This window comes from Felis catus, chromosome A2 (assembly GCF_018350175.1).
Source record: "Felis catus isolate Fca126 chromosome A2, F.catus_Fca126_mat1.0, whole genome shotgun sequence".
Lineage (NCBI taxonomy): Eukaryota > Metazoa > Chordata > Mammalia > Carnivora > Felidae > Felis > Felis catus.
This window is the reverse complement of record NC_058369.1, coordinates 168,591,532-168,612,337: the sequence shown is the minus strand read 5'-3', so window position 1 is coordinate 168,612,337 and position 20,806 is coordinate 168,591,532. Positions and strand designations below refer to the sequence as shown.

General features: G+C 51.0%; 1 protein-coding gene across 7 annotated transcripts in view; it reads left to right on the top strand.

Moving 5' to 3' along the window:
• PTPRN2 (protein tyrosine phosphatase receptor type N2) overlaps positions 1–20,806 on the top strand; it is an 801,801-nt gene that overhangs the window by 227,126 nt on the left and 553,869 nt on the right. Inside the window, exon 1 of one of the 7 annotated variants that reach the window (XM_045053090.1) lies at positions 12,394–12,590. The exons of the other annotated variants lie outside the window; for them this stretch is intronic. The gene's annotated coding sequence lies outside the window, so the exon portion shown is untranslated. Of the gene's footprint in view, positions 1–12,393; positions 12,591–20,806 lie in introns of those variants that run through there. 7 annotated transcript variants of the gene reach the window in all.

Genomic DNA, 20,806 nt, shown 5'->3' with positions numbered 1-20,806 from the left:
CATCATATCCCACAGAGCTTATCAGTGGCTCCATCAAGAAAAAAGTCTGTGGTCCAGTAGGTTTGGGAAACATTACTTGCTCCTTTCCTCCTTTTGAATGTTCGTGATGTATGCTGGTTCGTGAACATGCCAGAAAGTTCTGCAGTAAACAATTACATTCATTCATTCGCTCTGAGTCATTGGACTATGGCACCCTTTCTCCCCAGGACACTAACTGTCCCAGGTTCAGGCAGGGAAGCAGAACCGCTAGGAGACCGCGTGCGCAATCAGTTACAGGGAGTTGGTCGTGTGCAGTCATGGGCGATGATGGAGTGTGCCTACCAGACTGCTGTCTTTGGTCTGGAGCCTGAATCTGCAGGGCAGGCAATGGGAAGGGACCATGGGTGTGAGATGAGAGGTCGAGGACAAGGACGGACAGGAGCCCATGACCGTTCTCGTGGCCCTGACCTTGGTGATGAGGTGTCCTGCGAAAGTCAGCCCCTCGTCAGGATGCCGAACGTGCACAGTTCCCAGAAGCTGGATGGGACCCTGGGGGAAAGGGCAGTTGCTGGCAGCTGTTTACAGATCCGAGTGAGTGGACAGAGGGCCAACAACGTGTGTGAGCTGTAAGACGGCTGTGGTCATACAACACTTAGTTCATAGTAACCGAATTGTGTGGTAGCTCGGTGGCCTGTGGCCAAGCGTTCATTCTTTCTTTTTCTTTTTTTTTTTTTTCAACTTTTTTTTTTTTTTTTTTTTTTGGGACAGAGAGAGACAGAGCATGAACGGGGGAGGGGCAGAGAGAGAGGGAGACACAGAATTGGAAACAGGCTCCAGGCTCCGAGCCATCAGCCCAGAGCCTGACGCGGGGCTCGAACTCAGGGACCGTGAGATCGTGACCTGGCTGAAGTCGGACGCTTAACCGACTGCGCCATCCAGGCGCCCCCCAAGCGTTCATTCTTGACTAAGGTATAGTAGCAGCCGAAAGCGGTTTCTTGAAAGGAGAGTAGTTATCTGCAGAGATGTGTGTTCGCTCCCAAGCCCTAAGGGTCTGCTCTGTGATTTGCCTCTGGGGCCTTCCAAAGGGCCAAGCAGCATCCGAGTCTGGTGTGCAGGTGTCTTAGCCACATATGTGGGTAGTTGCTACTTCTTCCCTATTAGGTCCAATCAGCATAATTTCTAAATTTACTGACGTCCCATGCATGATGCTGTGTGGACAGAACTAAGTAAGGCCCCGGTGGACCAGATAATGACAGTGGTTGGGGGGTTGGGACACCTGTGATATAGCACAGTGCAGGTGTGACGGGGGCTGGAGGGTTGATACACCTGTGATATAGCACAGTGCAGGCATGTTGCTGACCTCAGCAGGTGAGAGCAGACAGCTTCTGTTGGTCTTAAGTGTGGGTGTAGAGACAGCGGTCACCAGACTAACAGCTGCGTCGCGGGCACCATGGCTGTGCTGACTCCTCCATCAGCGGGACCACCTTTGCAACAGCAGCACCACTGGGAGTCACCACCAGGTTAAGTTCATGATAATCCACTGTCCTTTCCCACAATCCACCTCTCTGGGCACAGGCCAAGCAGGAGAGTTGAAAGGGGCGTGGTGTCAGTCACCTCCCCTGCATCCTTCAAGTCCTTGACGGTGGCACTAATCTCCCACTAACCATGCCCTCCAGGGAGGCCGTATCGCTTTTGGTACAAGGTTTTATATCCAGAGGCTGTCCTCGGGCCTCTCCCACCAGAATAGCCCTGGATCTGCCAGTCAGGGAATCAGTGTGGGGGACCTGCCAGCCCCCGAGTGTGTCCACTCCAGAGCTGGGGGAATGACGACAGAGTGAGTGCGATCACCTGGCCTCTGTAAGCCCCTGCTCTGACTGGGGGGGCCACAGTGATGTTTGGGTTTTTCTGCTATTAGCGTCAGTTCAGAGTCAGTGTTTGACAGCCACTGAAGACTCTCATTATCTCCTTTTCCCTTGGTACACACTCATCCTGGAACAAGGGCGCAGGTCCCTCTGGGGAAGGCTAGGAGAAGGAATCACTGTATGAATTGCTGACTTGTGTACCCTTCAGGGACTCTGCCCCAACCCTGCAGCTTCATTCTTGGGGCTCTACTCTATGACCTGGGATTGTGCCAAGTCTGGAAGTTGTTTGAAGGGCTGTGACTCTGTGTTGGTGATTCAAGCCAGACCTCAGTTCTGTAGATCTGGAACTTTCCTGCTTATGCATGTCCCTAAGACTCTTGGAGGCCTGTCTGTCTATTCCAGTGGTAGGAGCAGTCTGCTCACCTAATCAGTAACAACGGTCTTCTGCTTGCTGCTTTGTGGTGACCACATCCATCTGTCCTTAGCTCTTACATGCACCCCCTTGGCCCTTGCCACCTCAAGATCCCATCGTCCCCTCTGCATTTAGGGATCCCAGGTTGAGGAGAGCTCTCCCAGGGTACTTTCTGACCTGAGGGGGCATCAGCACAGAGCTCTTCAAGGGCGCTGGGGCACTCTTCTAAACTCATCTCTCATAGTCTTGGGGAAAGGCATATCCTCTCGACCCTCCTGAGGTCGTTAGCAGGTCTTACATGGCAATCCACTCCAGTGTCCCAATTTCCATAAGCCTTCAGACACTTACCTCTTTGTGATATAACAAGGAAATTCTGGCATCTCCACGTCATTTCATATGGACACCCCCTTCGGATGCCTGTTTATGTCAACCATTGGTGGAAACTGTTAAAGCTATTTCCAGCCCCCTAATCTAAAACATTGGTTGGAGAATTTGCACTTAGTGGCCCATATCAATACATTTAGCCTGGTCCAATTTCTGTTCATTCCATCTTGATCTCACATACTTAAGAGCCATTCCCACATGTGTTGCCCAGGTTTCTGTTGGTATAAATTGGCAAGATCATGCTGTTCTTTGAGGGCATCTCTCTCTCTCCCTCTCTCTCTCTCTCTCTCTCTCTCTCTCTCTCTCTCTCTCTCTCTCTGTGTGTGTGTGCCTCCTCACCCTGGGGCCTGCTGGGACTTAAGTCCAGGTGTAGGTCCAGATGCAGTGAGAGGTGGTGACGGTGTGTCTGGGGAAGGCTCAGCAGGACCATGTGGGGCAACCACCTGGGTGGCTCAGACACGTTCTTCAGACAGGGTTAGCCTCTTTAGCAGGAGAGGAAGGAGGGCTTCTTCTGGCAAAGAAAGGTTGGTGGAACGGAGGGGTTCAGTGTCCCAACTTCCTTAGGACCTGCCCATGTATTATTTCCCAGTTTTCAGTGTTCCGTCCCTCCCAGATAATGCCCTAAAGACCCTGTGAAGCTGGGGATTCCGATGGCATCACTGCAGTCACACAAGGTTACACTGCAGGTTTAGTGCTCAGAGTGAGTCTGAGACATAGGAGCAGTACTTTGTGGAGGTGGTTAAGCATAAAGGCAAATAAGGTTTTTAATTCATAGATTTTATTTCTTAGAGAATGTTAGATTTACATAAAGGTTGAGCAGAGAAAGTCTTGACACTTTGCACATACTCCCTTATCCCCACCTCCCCAAAGATTTCTCTGTTATTAACATCTTGGCTTGATATGGCATATTACTTGCAGTTGATGAGTTAATACTGATACATTGTAATTAACTAATGCCCATAGTTTACATTAATGTTAACTTTTTTTGGTCCACTCCATGGGTTTGCACAAACGTACAATGACATGTGTCCATCCCTACACAATCATACAGAGTACTTTCACTGCCCTAAAAGTCTTCAGTGCGTCCCCGTTCATCCCTCCCCCTAATCATCCGACCACATATCTTTTTACTGTCTCCCGTGGTTTTGCCTTTTCCAGAATTTCATGGAGTTAGACTTATACAATATATAGGCCTTTTCAGACTGGCTTCTTCACTTAGTGATATGCATTTAAGATTCCTCCGTGTACCTCTATTTTCATGACTTGATAGCTCATTTCTTTTTAGTGCTGAATAATATTCCACTGTCCGGAGGTACGACTGTTTATTTATCCATTTGCCTACTTAAAGGCATTTTGCATGCTCTACCCGGTCCTCCTCTAGGTCACCCAATCCTGTTCTAGATCACCCAGTCCTGCCCTAGATCACCTGGTCCTGCCCTAGGACACCCAGTCCTGCCCTGGGTCACCAGTTCTGTCCTAGATCACCCGGTCCTGCCCTAGATCACCTGGTCCTGCCCAAGGACACCCAGTCCTGCCCTGGGTCACCCAGTCCTGTCCTAGATCACTCGGTCTTGCCCTAGGATACCAAGTTCTGTCCTAGGTCACCTGGTCCTGTCTTAGATCACTGGGTCCTGTCCTAAATCACTTGGCCCTGCCCTGGATCACCTGGTCCTGCCCTAGATCACCTGGTCCTGCCCTAGGACACCCAGTCCTGTCCTAGGTCACCAAGTCCTGCCCTAGATCACTTGGTTCTACCCTAGGACACCCACTCTTGCCCTATGACACTTAGTCCTGCCCTGTGACATCCATCTTGCTCTAGAAACTGCCCCCCACCCCCAGCTCTAAGTTAATTCCCTCTGGCTGGTCCTGGAGCAGGCTGTGTGAGTCTCTTGGGAGCCACCTGATGCTTCCCACCCAAGCTGGGAGATGTCTGGTAGGTGTGGGGTTCTGTCTTGGTGGGTCACCTCTGCTGCTGATGGCTGTTTGCTGCTTAGTCACAAGAGGGCACGTTAAAGTGATGGAGAGGCTCATGGATGTACCCTTCAAATAGCTTGTACTTACAATAGCCCCCTTTTGGGTCTGACCTTTCCTGTGACTGGGCACTCCTGGCTTCATCTCAGCCCCACACCAGCCATGGCCTGCGACTCTGGACGTGGACAAGAGTAGCCTCCCTGAGGGAGGTGGGAGTGGCTCTTCTCTTCCCCACCTCGCTCCGTGCTTGCCCCCTCAGCACATGGCCCGTATACAGCCGATCTTTCTGACCACTTGTGAGCCCTGGGATGAGCTCTTACTGCCCCCATGTCTCTGGTGCACATTCTCAAAGATAAGGGCCTCTTCTTGGAGCCAGGGGTTCACGCCGGCCACATGGTGCAAGCAGTCCCCCTCCCTGAGTCCCCAGCCTGCCACAGGCTTTGCCGAGGGTCAGCTCAGCTGCATCACAGACAACAGGACACAAGTGCTGTGGCCGCACAGCTGAGCCTCCTAGCTCGGCTCTGCCCTGGGACTGCTTTCCAGGGTGCCCTTTGTCCCCTGATCTGTGATCTGTGACCTCTCTTTCCTGGGGCTGTTGGCTTTCTCAGGCTAGGAAAACTCATCCTCAAAACTTGGAAAAGGCAGATTCCTGGGCCCGTTCCAGTGGTTCCAACAGGAACTGTGGAGCAGGACCTGGGAATCTGTGTCTTCAGTAAGCACGGGAGAAACACTAAGACAGGAGGGCCCTTTGGTGTGTCTCAGCCCTGCGCCTGTAACCGCGTCTGAGGGCTCGTGCTGCTGGCCCTGCCACAGGCAGGGAAGACTCATGTTACCTCAGCTGCTAAGTTTACAGTTGGGTGATTTTGGCATATTTTGATTCTGGACGGTATGGCTGCCCCTCTGGTGTGGGCTGCAGTACCTTCACTCCCATCAACACATGTACACACATGCACACATCCATGTACACACACACGTGAGCACACGGAAGCGCACACATGAGCATACACAAACACGCACATGCACATGTCCGTGTACACACATATGTGAGCGCATGCATGCACAAGCATGTATGTGTATAGGTACACACATGAGCACACACACGTTCACGTGTGAGCACACACAGAAGCATGCAATACATGTCCACGTACACACACGCACATGAGGACATACAAGCATGCACATGCATGTCCACGTACACACACATGCGAGCACACACAAACACACACATGCACATGTCCGTGTACACACATATGTGAGCGCATGCACAAGCACGTATGTGTATGTGTACACACATGAGCACACACACATGAGCACACACACGTCCACGTGTGAGCACACACAGAAGCATGCAATACATGTCCACGTACACATACACACATAAGCACACATAAGCATGCGCATACATGCCCACGTACACACGTGTGAGCACACACACATGCACACACATCCATGTACATGCACACGTGTGAGCACACAAACATGCACATTCACCCACACACTCACACGCACACATCCATGTGCACACACATGCGTGAGCACACACACATACACATGCACACATCTATGTACATGCACACACATGAACACACAAGCACACACATACACGCCCACGCACGAGCACACAAGCACATGCATACACGTCCATGTACATACACACATGTGAGCACACACAAACATGCACATACACATGCACACGTCTGTGTACACACATATGTGAGCACACAAACACACATACATGTCCACATACGTGTGAGCACACACAACCACGCACATACACTTCCATACTTCCACATGTGAGCTCACACATGCACACATGTGAGTACATGCACACACACAAGTACACACACAAACGCACACACATGCACTCACATGCACATGTCCATGTACACACATGCGTGATCACACACACATGCACTCACATGCACACATCCATGTACACTCACATGCGTGAGCACACACACTACCACGCACATACACATGCACACACCCATGTATATTCACACGTGAAGACACACACAAACACGCACATTCACACACATGCACTCACACACATCCATGTACACACATGCTTGAGCACACACAAGCACACACATGTCCATTTACACACATGACTGAGTGCACACACAAATACACGTGTACACATGTGCACACACATGAGCACACACAGAAACACACACACATAAAAACACATGAACACATGTATGTGTCCACACCACTTTGGGGTCCTCCATCTGACACTTGTTTCCAACAGTGCCATGTAATCTGGAACTTTTTCTCAGATATTTTCAGTCTGTTATCTAGTTTCTTCCTCACTTGTCCTTTGGATGTTTTGGGTTTTTCACCTTGGTCATGCAAAGCTCAATACCATAATAACATCCTGGAGGTGTTGGGAGTGTATGTCTTACTCTAGGAAAAGAATCTCTAATCCTGCTGGTGTACTGAACTTGGTTAGCCTGATATGAGATGGTTTTGGGGAAGGGAGCTTCTTCGGAATCCCTTGAAACCATTCTATCCAGGTAGCTGCATTTGAAGTACAGCAGGTTGTATGTTTCCGTACATCAAGGCTGCTTCTTGGCCACATGGTTGCTGGTCTCATTGACAGCTGCTTGCACCGCCATTCAGGAGACTTCCTCATGAAGAAAGAAGGGAAAATGGGCTTTAATTGTGCAACTTTCTTTTCCAACGTAAATATATACATCAAGGAAAAAAAACGTGTTCACTTTCTATTTACCATCTTGTGTCCTACAAGAAGAACGCTCCTCATTGTTCTCTTGTGTATTAAATTAAAAAAAAATACATTTCACTTCTTCTGACAAGCCATTAAAATTCAGCATTTAAATGTCACTCGTTGGCACATAATTTGCTGTCATGAAAACAACTATGGATTTATTTCTTGGCAAGAGTCTCCTGTTGTATTGAGCTGTATGTCAAAACCAAAAGCAAAAAAGCAAAGTTAAAAAAAAAACAAACTCTAACACAGTTTTATAATTCCTTAAAAGAGAATGAAAAGAAATCATCTAATGCTATGGAATGGAACAGAACACCAATATGGGCTGCAGTGATTTCCAGATGTGATGGCCTTCTGCACAGGGGTGGGCTGTGGGCTCTGCGTTATGTCCCCTGCTATGCCAAGATGCTCTGTGCAGTGGGACACGTAAGCCTAACTTTGCTTCCTTCATATTCTTCCTCGGTCATTCTCTTTGCTTGCAGTCAATCTCCACCTACCTGTCTTCCCTTGTTAGGAAACCCCCTTATGCTCCTGGAAATTGGAGTCATTCCTTCTTGCTGAGGTCCAGCTGAGGCCCACTACCCCTCCGAGTTCCAGGCAGATTCGTGCTGTGGGGTGGAGAGACGGAGAGGTGCACGTGGAGGGCACGTACAGTCACAGTGATGATGCTTGTCCTTCTCAGGATTTTCATTATATACAGTTGGACGTTCACACGTGGTGGGAACCTGGTGAAGGGGCCACTGAGGGTGAGTGGTGATTGGAGGGGGTGGAGAGGCCATGAGGGGGTCGGTAGGCAGGGCAGCAGTCACACCTCAGGCCCAGAACATAAAGAGTGCTCGTGAATTGGTGAGAAATACAGCCCGCTCAGCCTCACAAGAAATTAGAAAAATGGAAGTTAAAATCACAAGAGGTTATTTCATTAACTATAAGATGGCCAAAATGAAAGAATACGACATTCCCAAGTATTGACCCGAGTCTGGGGCAAATTGAAAATTCCAAAATTCCAACCATTTTGGAAGCTGTTTTGGCAACAAAAAAATGGGTTAAGTGAATACCCAAATCACAGCTCTCCACTTCTGGTTATGGACTCCAGATTGTATATCTGTGCCCCGTCTGTAACAGGCATTGCTACATCTGTGGTAATGAAAACCAATGGAAGTAAGCTAAACCTCCATTAGCCAGGAAGAGATTCAACGCTATATGTAACCAGGGTCAACAAACTGGAGGCACGTGTATCAACGTGCCTGCATCTCACAAACATGTTGAGCAAATAAATAAAGCGAGGTCGTACAGAATATGCAGAGTCTGAGACCGTGAACATGAAAGAGGAGGACTGTACTGTCTCCTGGTTAGGAGAACTCACACACACCGTGCACGTGGAGCGGGGAATACAGGACGTTGAACACAACGTGAGGATAGTGGTCACCTCTGGAGTCAGGCAGAGGGAGCTGCAGTCGGGGGCGGGGGGCTCCGATGCAGCGTTGTACGTTGTGTGTCTTAGGTAAGACAGTGGTGAGTGCAGTCCGTTTATCAGATGGTTTTATTCCTTTTTGTATGCCTGAACCATTTTGTGACACGGTAAATAATAGAAAAGCCAACAGGGTAAACACAAGGCAGTTTAAGAAGGGACTAATGAAGAAAAGAGCAGAAAATAAGGAGTAGTGAAAAAGAAATAATGAAAACAGCAAGAACATACGAAAAACCCAGTTCTTTGAAAAGACTTATAAACCAGAGAGACTTCTGTTTGGCCAACAACAGTACTGCAAAGGAATAAATACACAACACTTGGGAAAAGGGAGCATCACTACAGATAAGCGGAGTTTAAACATCACGAGAGAATACCATCACCAGCCTTGTTCTAAGGAATGTGAAGAGGCAATTAAAAAGAACTAGAAACCATAAGAGTGATGCAGAATGCTATAGAACACTTGAATACGCCTGTCGTATACGTAAAAAGTCGTATACCTACATTTTCAAAAAGTTGGTTTTGTAAATTCGGTGAGCATTGTCTATATCCATAGTGGGGTATCCATGCTGTTCACAAAGTGTCTCTCGTGGCGCTCTCCCAAACATAGCACGAGCCATATGCAGCGATGAGGGCACACAGCTGTGGAAATACGTGGTCACAGAGCTTGTGTGACTTTGAACCTGGCACATGCAGTATGTACACATCGCAGCCCAAACTTTGCAAAAGCCATTGTGTGACTAAACATTGACCATCACCTTCTGTTTGCTAAGAATCCGCCTGAACCACATTTTCTTTCCAAGTCCGTATTTGCTGGTAACATCTCCTCCTTGGCTCAAAAGCACCCCTTCTCGCTGGTGAGTTTTGCAATCAAAGGAGAGACGAGAGGTCTTAATTAAAGGAAAACCCCTTCTGCGACAAACATTTTCTCTCTAAAGAAAGAGAAAGAATGGTCAAAGTGGGCTTGCAGCGTGTGGGCTGAGGGTTGCCGAACTACAAGGAAACCTGGTATGAAGTGAGCGGACTGGCAACGTCATTCACATCGCAAAGGGGGCCTCTCTACCTTCCTAAAGCCTTCTTGGCACATTTCCTTTGAACAAAGAGCTCCCCTGGTACATTTCAGAATTGGTTTCCAGATTATTGACATCAGAACAGACACATGAAAGCCGAAGAGTTAGTTCTAACTCTTCTAAATGTTGATCGGTCTGAAATTAGGAGAAAATAGTCCTGTAGTTTAGAACAGCAAATACGATCAATTTTAAAGCTTTATTTTTCCACAGCTCTTCAGAGCCGTGATACCAGAAACGGCATAGTTGGTGTCTGTTCCTCTCAGAACTCCATTCTGAGAGAATCAGTCTTACTCTGCACACTGCACTTTCACCATTCTCTCTTAAGGAACAGAATGACTAGGAAATATATGTCTTTGGGGGAAAGGATCTCATATTTTCTATGGTATTCAAGGACTTTCAGAACTTCTGGCCAAGGACAGGGACTTCTGGCCACACTCACTGGGCCCTCTGGCCATCTCACTGCCTGTGCCCGGCTCTCAGTGTCGTGTCCAGGAAGCTACCGCCCTCCTGGGAGCACCAGGGGCCTGGGGGCCGGAGCCTCCATGCCCACCTACCACACACTGACCTACCAGCAGCCTCGAAAGGGTAGACAGCTAGTCATAAGAGGATGGGCCAAGAGGGTTTAGACTGACACAAATTGCTCTTTCCGTGTATGTAACTATCAAGTCACGTCAGCCATGGGATCTGATAGTGTGCAGAAGAGAGCTGCAAGATGATGGTTTGATAACTGGCACCAGATACAGCAAACACCCGTGGAAGTGTGGAAGTTTGGTGCAAGTGCGGTGAAGTGCAAAGTGAGGCAGGGTTTAGTGGACACACGTCCCAGCTCTCGGCAAGGCGAGCAGATCACACAGAGGGAAGTGGAAGCCGCCAAGCTCTGCGTCCCTTCAGCCTTGGGCTTCTCCCCTCCTTCCTCCGCTGGAATCACCCCCCTCACCAGTTCCTCCGCTGATTCTCCACTCCAGTCCGCCTCCCCTGTCCTGTTGAGTGGCACGCCTCCTGTGGCTCATCTAGACACATTTCTTTCAGGACTTGACGGCAGACCATCGCATGACTGACTCTCAAGGCAGAATAGAGGCAGAAAACAGAACTCTGTCTTCTCGAGCTGGGGTGCACTTAGCTGACACCAGAGCGAACCTTTAATTTACATGAAAGACTACAAATATGGGAACCAGAAATGAAAACTAAGACTTGTCACTTAGGGGGCAAACCAAAGTCATTCTTTACATGCATTTGAGAATCGGATTGTTGTCTTTTAGAAGATGCTTACATGTCAAGAAATGTTGGCACAATATATACTACCCCTGTGATTAAAAGGTAGGTTTCTTAACTTTGAACACTGTAAAAGCTTGCATTTTTTTCTCACGTGAACTACAGATTTTGCCTTTTAATTTTAAGTGTGAAGTCAGGTAGACTTCATCCCTTTTAAAACTTGAAAAGCTGAAGGCTTGATTTAGGTTGCCACATCCGGAGGCTGGCCGGCACCTGCTTTTGAGCACCCTGCACTCTGGAGCGGGGACCATCATCGCTTCCTGGAGGCTTCATTTCCGACGCGCCAGAGTCTTCTCCCTCGGGAGAGTTAGGTGTACCTGCAGGAGAGCAGTTGAGGCCTGCGAGACCTGGACGCTTCCCAGATGGCACAGAACACCTTGCATTTCTTTGCATTTCTGAAAGAAGCAGGAAGGTGGGGGTGGGGGACAGGTCCTTTTTTTGGAAAAAGGAATTTAGAATGAAACCTCACTCAAAGCTGTGTAGGTCACGGGGCCAATCAAGCTTCTGTTCACATTACGGGTTTGTGTACTACCTGTCTTATCGAATAAAAGCCTTTAGACTCAGGTGGGCAGAAAATTACAAATGGATCCTGGACCTCTCATTTTGGAAATAGTTTTTATCATCCTCTTCTTTCTCTCCCTCTTTCATCTCTCTCTTCTTGAGTTAAGACTTTCTTGTGATTTTGTAGGGTTCTGGGCATGTCAGCCGGTCATATGAGTAAACGTCAAAGCTGTATGAGGCAGTCACTTTTATTTGAAGTCAGGAATGGAAGTATAGGATCAGGAACATTGGTACGTGTTTTCAATACTGTATTAGTCCTCTAAAGAGTTGTTACAAGGCAGGAGCCACACACCAGGCAGCAGTGGCACTGACGTTCTCGGCCGTTCTGGGCTGTGTTCTTGCCACAGGACACGCAGCGAACCTCACGTTTCAAGACAGAGGCAGGTGGATAAACGCCTTTGGGAAAACATTTGAAACCAACCCAAACCAAAATTTTCCACCAAAACTAGAGGGGCTCCTAGACCTTAAACAGAGAATCAAAATAAAGCAAAACAAAAACGAATACACTCCCCTCAAGGAACTGTGGTTCCGTACCACGACTGTGTCTAAGTTCTCGAGCACGAAGACAGACGCCATCGATGATACCTAGTTACAGAGCTAGAGCCACTCTAGAGAAAGTCGTGTTGGAGCTCAGGGGGCTGACACTGGGAGCTGCAGTTAGAGAATTCTAGAATGCCACACAAGTGGAACCTGCTACTGGCATGACCCAATGGAACAGAGTGAAGATCAGCCCCTCTCTCTCCTTGTGGCACTGAATACCCCACCTCCCCTCGACCTGGACGTGCCTCCCGCTTCTGGGCCAACAAGCCCGCTCCTGGCCAGGAGTCCCAGACCTTATCCTTCAGTCCTTGGGAATCAGACGCCGCTTTCCCCACCTGCTTCACAGGTATTCCCACATCCGGTCAGCCACCATTTATGGAACGTTCCCGCTGTTACTAGACATGAGGATGGGTTATCACAGAAGCCGGTAACAGAATGGTCCGGTGCTCCGTCGAGCAAAGTGAAAGGGGCTCACTAGACAGAGCATTTAAGGGCCAAAGTGGGCTTCTCCGATTGTCACAAATGCGTGTTCGTGCTCACCGTTTCCCTGAACACCAGGAACTGGTTCCGGTCAGCTCGTTTCATGTAGCACACGGCCCTGCAGGCTGACCTCCGGCCGCCGAGGTGAATACTCAGTGTCCTTCGGAGGCCGGGGTGAATCCAGCCTTGTTGGCTGTAACCCCCAGGCTCGGAGCTGGAGTTCTTCACCGTCTCCACCCGCCCAAGGGCCAGTGTTGTACAAAGACAGGAAACAAGGTGTGGAGCTAGTGCCCCATTGCTGACGTGGGTGTCAGCATTCCACTCACCGCGACAGGGGCGTGAAGCCCCTCTTCACATCCTGCAGCTGAATGGAGAGGCCACTGTGGTGTGTGGTGGGGAGGGAAAGACAGGCCACAGGAGGAGGAAAAGTGGAGACGGGGCCAGCTCTTGGGGAGGAGCCCCGAGGATGGAAGGAAGGGCCAGGAAGGCACCTGCCAACCAGCAGGCGGCCTCCCTGTCAGAAGCGGCTCTGGATGGTGGAGGGGAGTGAGGCTCTCGCTCTGCTTCCTGCGGGGCCCACGGGGAGGTCAGGAACCGACTGGGCTTTGCCCCTGCTGTCCAGGAGGTGCATGGCAGTCAGCCACTGGCTACTTTTTCTTGCCACCTTTTATTAAGAAGTGACCTTTGGCCCTTGGAGTTTCTCGTTTCACCACAATCGTCCTGTCCCTTCAGTGTGGACATGTTTGCCTAGCAGAAGACTCCTCAGTGCCCTTCTCGTTTGGCCCCACGGGGTCCCCAGTGCCCTTCTCCCCACACAGCCCTGGCAGGGGCGTGATGACGGGTTGTGCACAGCGGCTGGGGAGTTTCACCAGGCCGCTGGGAATAGCTCACATATTCAGCCGAGAGCAAACGAAACCGGGTACAAATGGTAAACATCAGAACAAAAGTAAAATTGAGAGCAGGGCAGGCATTACCGAGATGGCTAGCACGCGCTGGGAGGGCGTTGTCGCCCTCTGGATATTTCAGTGCGGGGTAACGGCAGCCTGTGGGCTGAGGAGGCCGCCGTGGTAACGTGCACAGACGGCGGGTTAGGGACACAAGATGCACATGAGGTGTATCAGAATGGGTTGCGTGTTTACACCCTCCTGTTCTCGCGATGCGGTATTGCCGTCTGTGTACATATGCAGTGGAAGTTTTCAAAATTATTCATGTCTGCGGACGCATAGCCTTTTCCTGCCTGATCAGGGATATTCTGGCAGAGCGGCAGGATGGCACGTGAGCTCCTGTGGAAGTGTGTGTGTGCAGGGAGAGGCTGGGAATAAGTGAACATTAAGGGGGTGTAAGGGAAAGTCCTCAGGGGAATAGAGAGGAGGGGCAGTGAGAAAGATCTACGAGTTTAAGCAGAGTAGTCATGAGCCCCGAGTTGTCCCATGTGGTCATGAGGAAATGTGTAGACTGTTTGTAATGATTTCCAATACCATCTGTAGTTTTAGTGATCAAGGGCATGGGCCTGAATTCAAGTCCCTAGTCTTTCCCTTGCTGCCAGCGTGATATGGGCGGGATCCGGCGCAGCTAGCTGTCCGTGCCTCAGCGTCCCCATTGGCACCGTGGAGTTGTGCAGTTGTGCAGGGAGTGCTTAAGTGGTTGGCTGTTTGTTATTGTTACTCATTTAAAACGTAGCCATTACTGAGCCATGTGGGTTCAGCTTACACGTGGCTCACACACGTGAACAGTGTGCGTTGGACACACCCATGAATACCGATAAATGGCGTGTACGTGTGTGTCCATGTCCTGGGGGAGAATCCGAGAGTGTCTGTAGTGGAGATACGGTGACCTCAACGTCAGCATGGATCGTCTCTTTGAAGCAGATTTTAAGCATGTAATTGATTAACTTATGACCTGCTTTGCATTTCCTTAAACTAAAAAAATGTTTTACAAGCAGAACACAATCATTTTGAAGAAAATGCCGGTTTTTACAGTAGGCATGTGTTTGCTCCTCTAAGACGAGGAACCAAAGATGATGATGGTTCTAGGGAGGCGTGTGGAGGCGTTTGGGTCCACGTTCCTCACGGTTTCTGCTTTTGTGGGTATCAGGGAGACTGCTGGGCAGCGGGCCGCGGCTTTGCGAGGCCGGGGAGACCGGTAACCAGCCACGCTGTGGGCCGCGGTGCTGCCCATGACTGTCCTGGGCCCGCGGGGGACGGAGATGGGGTGGAAGCTGGTCTCCACACTCAGCCGTTGCTCTCTTCTTGCCTCGGAGTCTGGGTGACCGGCTTGAGATGACTCGTAATTTTCCTGAATGGGGACTTGCTTTCCTGCTGCGGGTGCTGCCTGAGATGCTCGCTTGGTGTCTGTGGTGAATATGAAATCATAAGTGACATGTGCCACTGTGGTTTCTTTTGTGTATATAGTTGAACATGCCCCTCAACGGACTGCGTGTCCCCCGTTTCTACATTTCAGTGCACTTTCCTCCAAACAGGTGAAGGCCCTGCTGCTGGAGACAGGGGAGAAAGACACTGACAGTCTGTGTTCTGGCTGCAGAGCTAGTCACCTGTGTCACCGCATCTAATACCCAAAACATCTTCCAAAATAAGCATCATTATCTCAGCTTTACGAACGTGGCCAGTGAGCCTTAGGAAGTCCTCGTACACCGCCCAAGGCTTTTGCTCTCTACCCCCCAGATCCGTTTTCTGCCCCACAGCTCACTCTGAAGCTCCACATTGTATTCTCAAAGATGTCGCTTCGCCCTACATTTCACATACAAAATATACCTGTTTCCTTTCACTTTTGGTAAGTCAATCACTTTCTCAAGACAACAGAGGAAAACCGGTTACTCAGTTTGTTTTTAGGGTTATGTGTTTATCACGCTAGGTGAGAATTTGTCTAGAAAAGGCGGAAAATGCATCCTGAGGCTTCCTCGGGTAGATGTCTGATTTCTTCCGTTTCACCGCTCTTAAAGAAGGACAGGACCACTCCCGAGGGTAATTGGATTGTTAATGACAGGGACTGTATTCACAGGCTCAATCAGACCTTACTCAAGGCTTTTTAGGGAGGAATCCTGAGGCCTCCCTAATCAAAGGCCAGAACCACTCCTCAGAATGCAGCATCCCCTTAACCTTATCCAGAGAGGAACCTCTCACCCTAGACAGATTTCTTACAAGAGGCAAGTTTCTGTGAGGCCACAAAGTCTGGGGGGCGATGGCTGGGTTTTGAGCTGGGAGGCCCAGTGTGGAAAAATGGCCTCTGCCCCCTTTAGCATGTGAACCTGTTAGGGAAGATGTGTCTGCAGGGCCGTCTCAAGAAAACCTGGATCGACTCTGGTTTTATGTGTTATTCACAAGCCTTTATGGAGAGCCGTCTTTGCCAGGAGCCTAGACTGGGGACACAGCTCCTAAAGGACGCGGTGCCCGGGTGACTGCTCTGGTTCTGGTTCCTGTGTTGCTGTTTGGAGGTACGCGGGGGAATGAAGAGCCAGCACTCCAGGGTCAGAAGAGCTGGGCCCCCTGTTCCCCCCATTCCCCGCTCCTTCCTCTGTCACATCGGGAGACTCAAAGAGTAAGGGGGATCATAGGGGATGATGGGCATCGTGGTGCTTTATAAGTTATCCTTCCTGTGCTCACCGCTCTGCCGGCCTCCAGGGTTGTGGGTGACCCCGCTCCCAGTGAAAGAGCACTACGCGTGCACCCCAGCATTCTCACTGGACTTTAGTGTTTAGGAGTGCGTACGTGCTCGTGTTCTATGTGCTTCCAAACCACAGAAAGGTGTAAATAGAAGATGTGACGAAGAGTGCATAGACAGCTCCGAGTGTGGCTGTGTCCCTGCACCAGCGTGTGTGCGTTTCTGGGCACTCTGTCCGGGGTCTGGCAGACGCTTGGCCGCAGGACGGCCGGCATGGTGGCTGCCCTGGCCTGCCGTCTTGGCCTCCTGTCTCTCCTTTCACCCCCAGTACGCTTCTGTTTCTCTAATTTGAACTCTCTCTGTAGAAAACACTTCCATTGTTCCACGTTTGGGAAAATTTAAAAATTGATATTATAGTCTTCAAAAAGAAAGAGGTTTGTGATTTTTCTCTTGTTAAGTTAATGAACTGGCTTGGAGAATCTAGGAAGGTGGAAAAAGCCAAAGGCCGCGTCTGAGCCTCCGTGTGGGCGTCCTTCACCGCTCTTCCTCCTTTGTCATTCCAGGCTCCTTTCATCTCCTGCTTCTCTTTTTATCTGCTCTGTTCTCTCTATAAACCCTGCTCTTTCTCCCTTTATCTCAATACCATAATGAAAGGCCTTCAAAGACCGAGTTTCAAAAAACATCCCCCAGAGAGGGCCAATTAAATACATAAAGACGGTTTGTGTGTAAAGACTGGAGTTTTCAGGGGTATGAGATTATCTTGAATTTCCAGGTGGAGGGCGGAAGCTGGGTCCTGCCCTCTCCTTCCTGTCTCGTGCTCGGCAGACTGTCAGAGCACTGTGGGCCCCTGGGGACCCTGTTGCACCCGGGGCCTCTGACAGCAGGCCTCCCCCTCCTTCTGAGCAGTGGCTTTCTTAAGCTGTCACTTGGCAGGTTTTAAGAGAGTGCTGCCTCCCTCAGCCTGGGCTTCTGCATACAAGAGCTCCAGCTTCTGTCCGCGTCCCGGCGTCGCGGACAGGAGGGAAAACCAAACGTGTGGGAGGCTGCAGATTTAGATCTGCCATGTTCTAGTTGGGATGGCACCTGTGTACTCATGCAGTCTGTACACAAAGTATTGGATAAACAAATCAAAGCCTGAAACAGGGTCAGCTACTTGAGAACAATTGGTTCTTAAGGATCTTGGGCAGTTCAGGAGCCGTGGTGGAACAGTCAGGTCATGCCAAGGTTTGTAGAGCCGGGTACACTCAGTGAGGTCAAGCTCACACGTCAGCTCAGATCAGGAAGTGAGCGGTATGGTATTGCTTATCCATCACGTTGATTATTTTTCAATGCCGTGATTGGACCTTGGCCCTCTCTCTTCCAGAGGAGATGGGAGGTCACCCAGTAGGAGGCAGGTGGTTCCTGCTCTCAGTTTCCACTGTTTGGTTGGTGAGAAATTGCATTCTGGAAGGATGTTCCCTTGCTTTTCTGGGATCACCACACGGGGAGGCTCGAGGGGCCGGTGTGGGCGCCACCCTCCCCAGGGCCTCCTCGGGCCGCCCGGGTGCGCGTTGTGCGGGGTGACGCCTCTGAGTGTGACATACGTCTGTCTCTGGGTAACACCCGGGCAGAGATTCAACCTTCCTTTTATTTTACTGAACGTGCAGGGGATGCTCTCCTCACACAGGTGCTTCCCCTCCGGCGCTCTCTTCCCGGGAAGGGTTGCGGGCTGGACGCCATCCAAGGCCTGCGGCGCACTGAAGCTTCTCCTTGTCGGGGAAGGAGCGCTGGGTGAGAGGGAAGGGCAGGGGGCTGCCGCCCAGCTCTGTGGTGAAGGAAGCGGCCACCCAGCCAGCTTCATCCAGCCATTGTCCTTGTGTGTGCGTGAGCCCCCGTCAGGGCTTGAATGGGTGTGTGGTGAGGCCTGGGCGCTCCTTTGCCCATAGGTCAGGGAGGACAAGACATGTGGGTGCCAGGAAGGGCAAAACATTGGCGGGGGTGGGGAGTGGATCACTTTCTTTCTTTTTTCCAATTCAGTTTTGGAGACAGGACATTCGGGACGAGGAGGGGCTGTTAGACTACCGCATGTGGGCAGTAACGGCCGGTGTGCCGCTGGCTCCAGAGCTGGCCACCACCGTCATGGGAAGTCACGCAAAGGTGTCGTGAGGGTGGTCTGACCGGTCCAGGGGCAAGGAGGTGAGGTGAAACTTGGGACAGCACAGGTACCTCCAGTCAAACCCTGTCGCCATCACTCGCTCTTCTCTTGCTGGTGTGCACTGCGGTATTTACCAGATTGAGTTCCTCCAGGCGGTGGACACGAAGCTGTGGGTCTGGGCCGCGCCTGGAGGGAAGGGTACAAGTCGGGGCGGGCGCAGAGCTGTGCCTCCTGACCCGGGGCAAGTTCATGGTGCGTGCGGTGGCCCCATCCAGTGGTCAGGGGCACCTCAGTGCGCAGCTGATGGTCTGAGGGCACTTTTTCAAAGCCATGGCCCCACCTCCTTGACACCCTGTCTTTAAACAGATGTAGACGGACACTGTAGGTGAAGGTGCACGTTCCCGTCCAGCCTGCAGAAGATTGAGGTTTGGGACCTGAGAGGGTCTTCATGTGCACGTGTGTGTGTGTACGTGAGAAAGGACGGGGTGGGGAAGGGGGCTACTCTGGAGGTTTGCTGTGATCCTTACTTGTGGGGACTCAAGAGGGTCAAGCTGGGCGACAGGTGGCGTGTGTCCCGCCACAGCTGGCTGTCCACGCTGTCTCTGGTCTCACAGAAAGACGCTGTGGCCAAGGGCGTCTCAACTCCCAGGTGAAAACACTCCATCCACTGATTCCCTGGAGCTCCAGGAGTGGCTTCGTTTGGGGATTTTGGAAGCTTCACTTTGGCCAGCGGGGGTCGGGTTCGTTAGGAGGAAAGGTCCTGGGATGGCTACACAGGTGGGGAAGGGACCAGGCCTCTGGGAGGGTCTCCTGGGGCGTGGTGGTCAGCGAGGCCTCCAGGAGGGAGCTGTGCCTTCACGGGTGGAAGGGGCTTACAGGTGGGAAAGAACCCCAGGGAAGGAAGAAAGCCCGGGTGCGGAGGGAAGAGGTGAGGTGCACCAGGGAACGGACACTGCCCGGTGACACCACGAGCACCTGCAAGGGTGACACCGGCAGAGGCTGGTTCCAGGATTTCAAGGTGAAGGGAAGGGTGACAAGCAAAGTGGCGTTTTCTGGAGAGCCAGGTTTGCCCTTCCTAGAACAGCAGACATGCTGGTGCCTTGTCCCCTCTTCTTCAGGGAAGGTCTCTCACGAGGCTGCCCCACCCCGTCCTCTCTCCTGGGGGTCTGGCCTGGAGGCTGTGCACCGGGAGGTGCCCGAGGCCCGGGCCTGGCACCAAAGAGCAAACATTACTCATAATTACACGCAATTAGCAATTTTAAATTATTAATGGTGGTGAAAGAATGTGTCTATTCAACAACTAATTTGTCGTAATTTTTAGTAATTGAAAGTAATTTCTAGCAATTAAATCCTAATTTAGTGCATTTTCTGGGTGATGCCCTTATTCAAGGGGTGCGTCTGATGGTACCGTTGGGTGCTTTCTTCCAGGCACTTTGTGCAGTAAACTTTGCTGGGGAGGATATTTGGAGGAACAAAATAACCGAATCGTGGAAGCGCGGCCACAGCAAAGACCCGCACGCAACAGGGGAGCGAACGCCTGTGCCTCCTGATGACGCGGGCCTTCCCAGAGCCACCCCTGCTCGGTCTGCTCAGAGTCAAGTGTAGGGGCTGGATGCTGGGAGGAGACACGGCACCGGGCTGGCACTCGGGCGGGAGTCCAGGAGGGGCGTCTGGTCACGGTTCGCTGGAGGCGAGGCCTGGAGCGAGGGCACAAGAGCTGGGTTCTCCTAATTCACAACTTCCCTCCCCTTTCCTAACCCCCACCTCCGGGGCAGGTGTGCCCAGCCGCCCCCAGGAGTTAACCTAATCAGGGCGGATTTGCATGTGAAAAGCAGCCTGGAGTCTTTGTCTACTTGAGGAGGGGATCTGATCCCTGATGAAAACTGTCATCTCTTTTGTCAAGTAGCAAATAAATATTCTGACTAAATTCTTCAGAAATGAAACGACTTGGTATATCTGGGAATGTACTTTATTCCCCTTGCAAATTAGTCATTTTAACTATGCATGACTTCTTCCTACCACCCTGGGTAGCAATTGAAACTTGAATGTGGTTACTGCCTTTCCATATTTATTTTCTGTTGGAACCGTGGATCCCGGCAGCTAAAGACACAGAGATGAAAGGCTGGCCGCGGTTACACACGTTTCTGTCATTTTCCTGGGCGAAATCCGGACTTCCTGGGCAGTAGCCCCGTTCTGGACCGCGGACTGGGTCACAGACCCCGCCCCTCCCAGTCCTGCAGGCCAGCGAGGTCGTCCTCTGCGCCCCTGGCAGTCAGTGTCACCACTGGCTCGCACCTGTGCTCAGGGCTCTCTCGCGCAGTCTTCCTGGG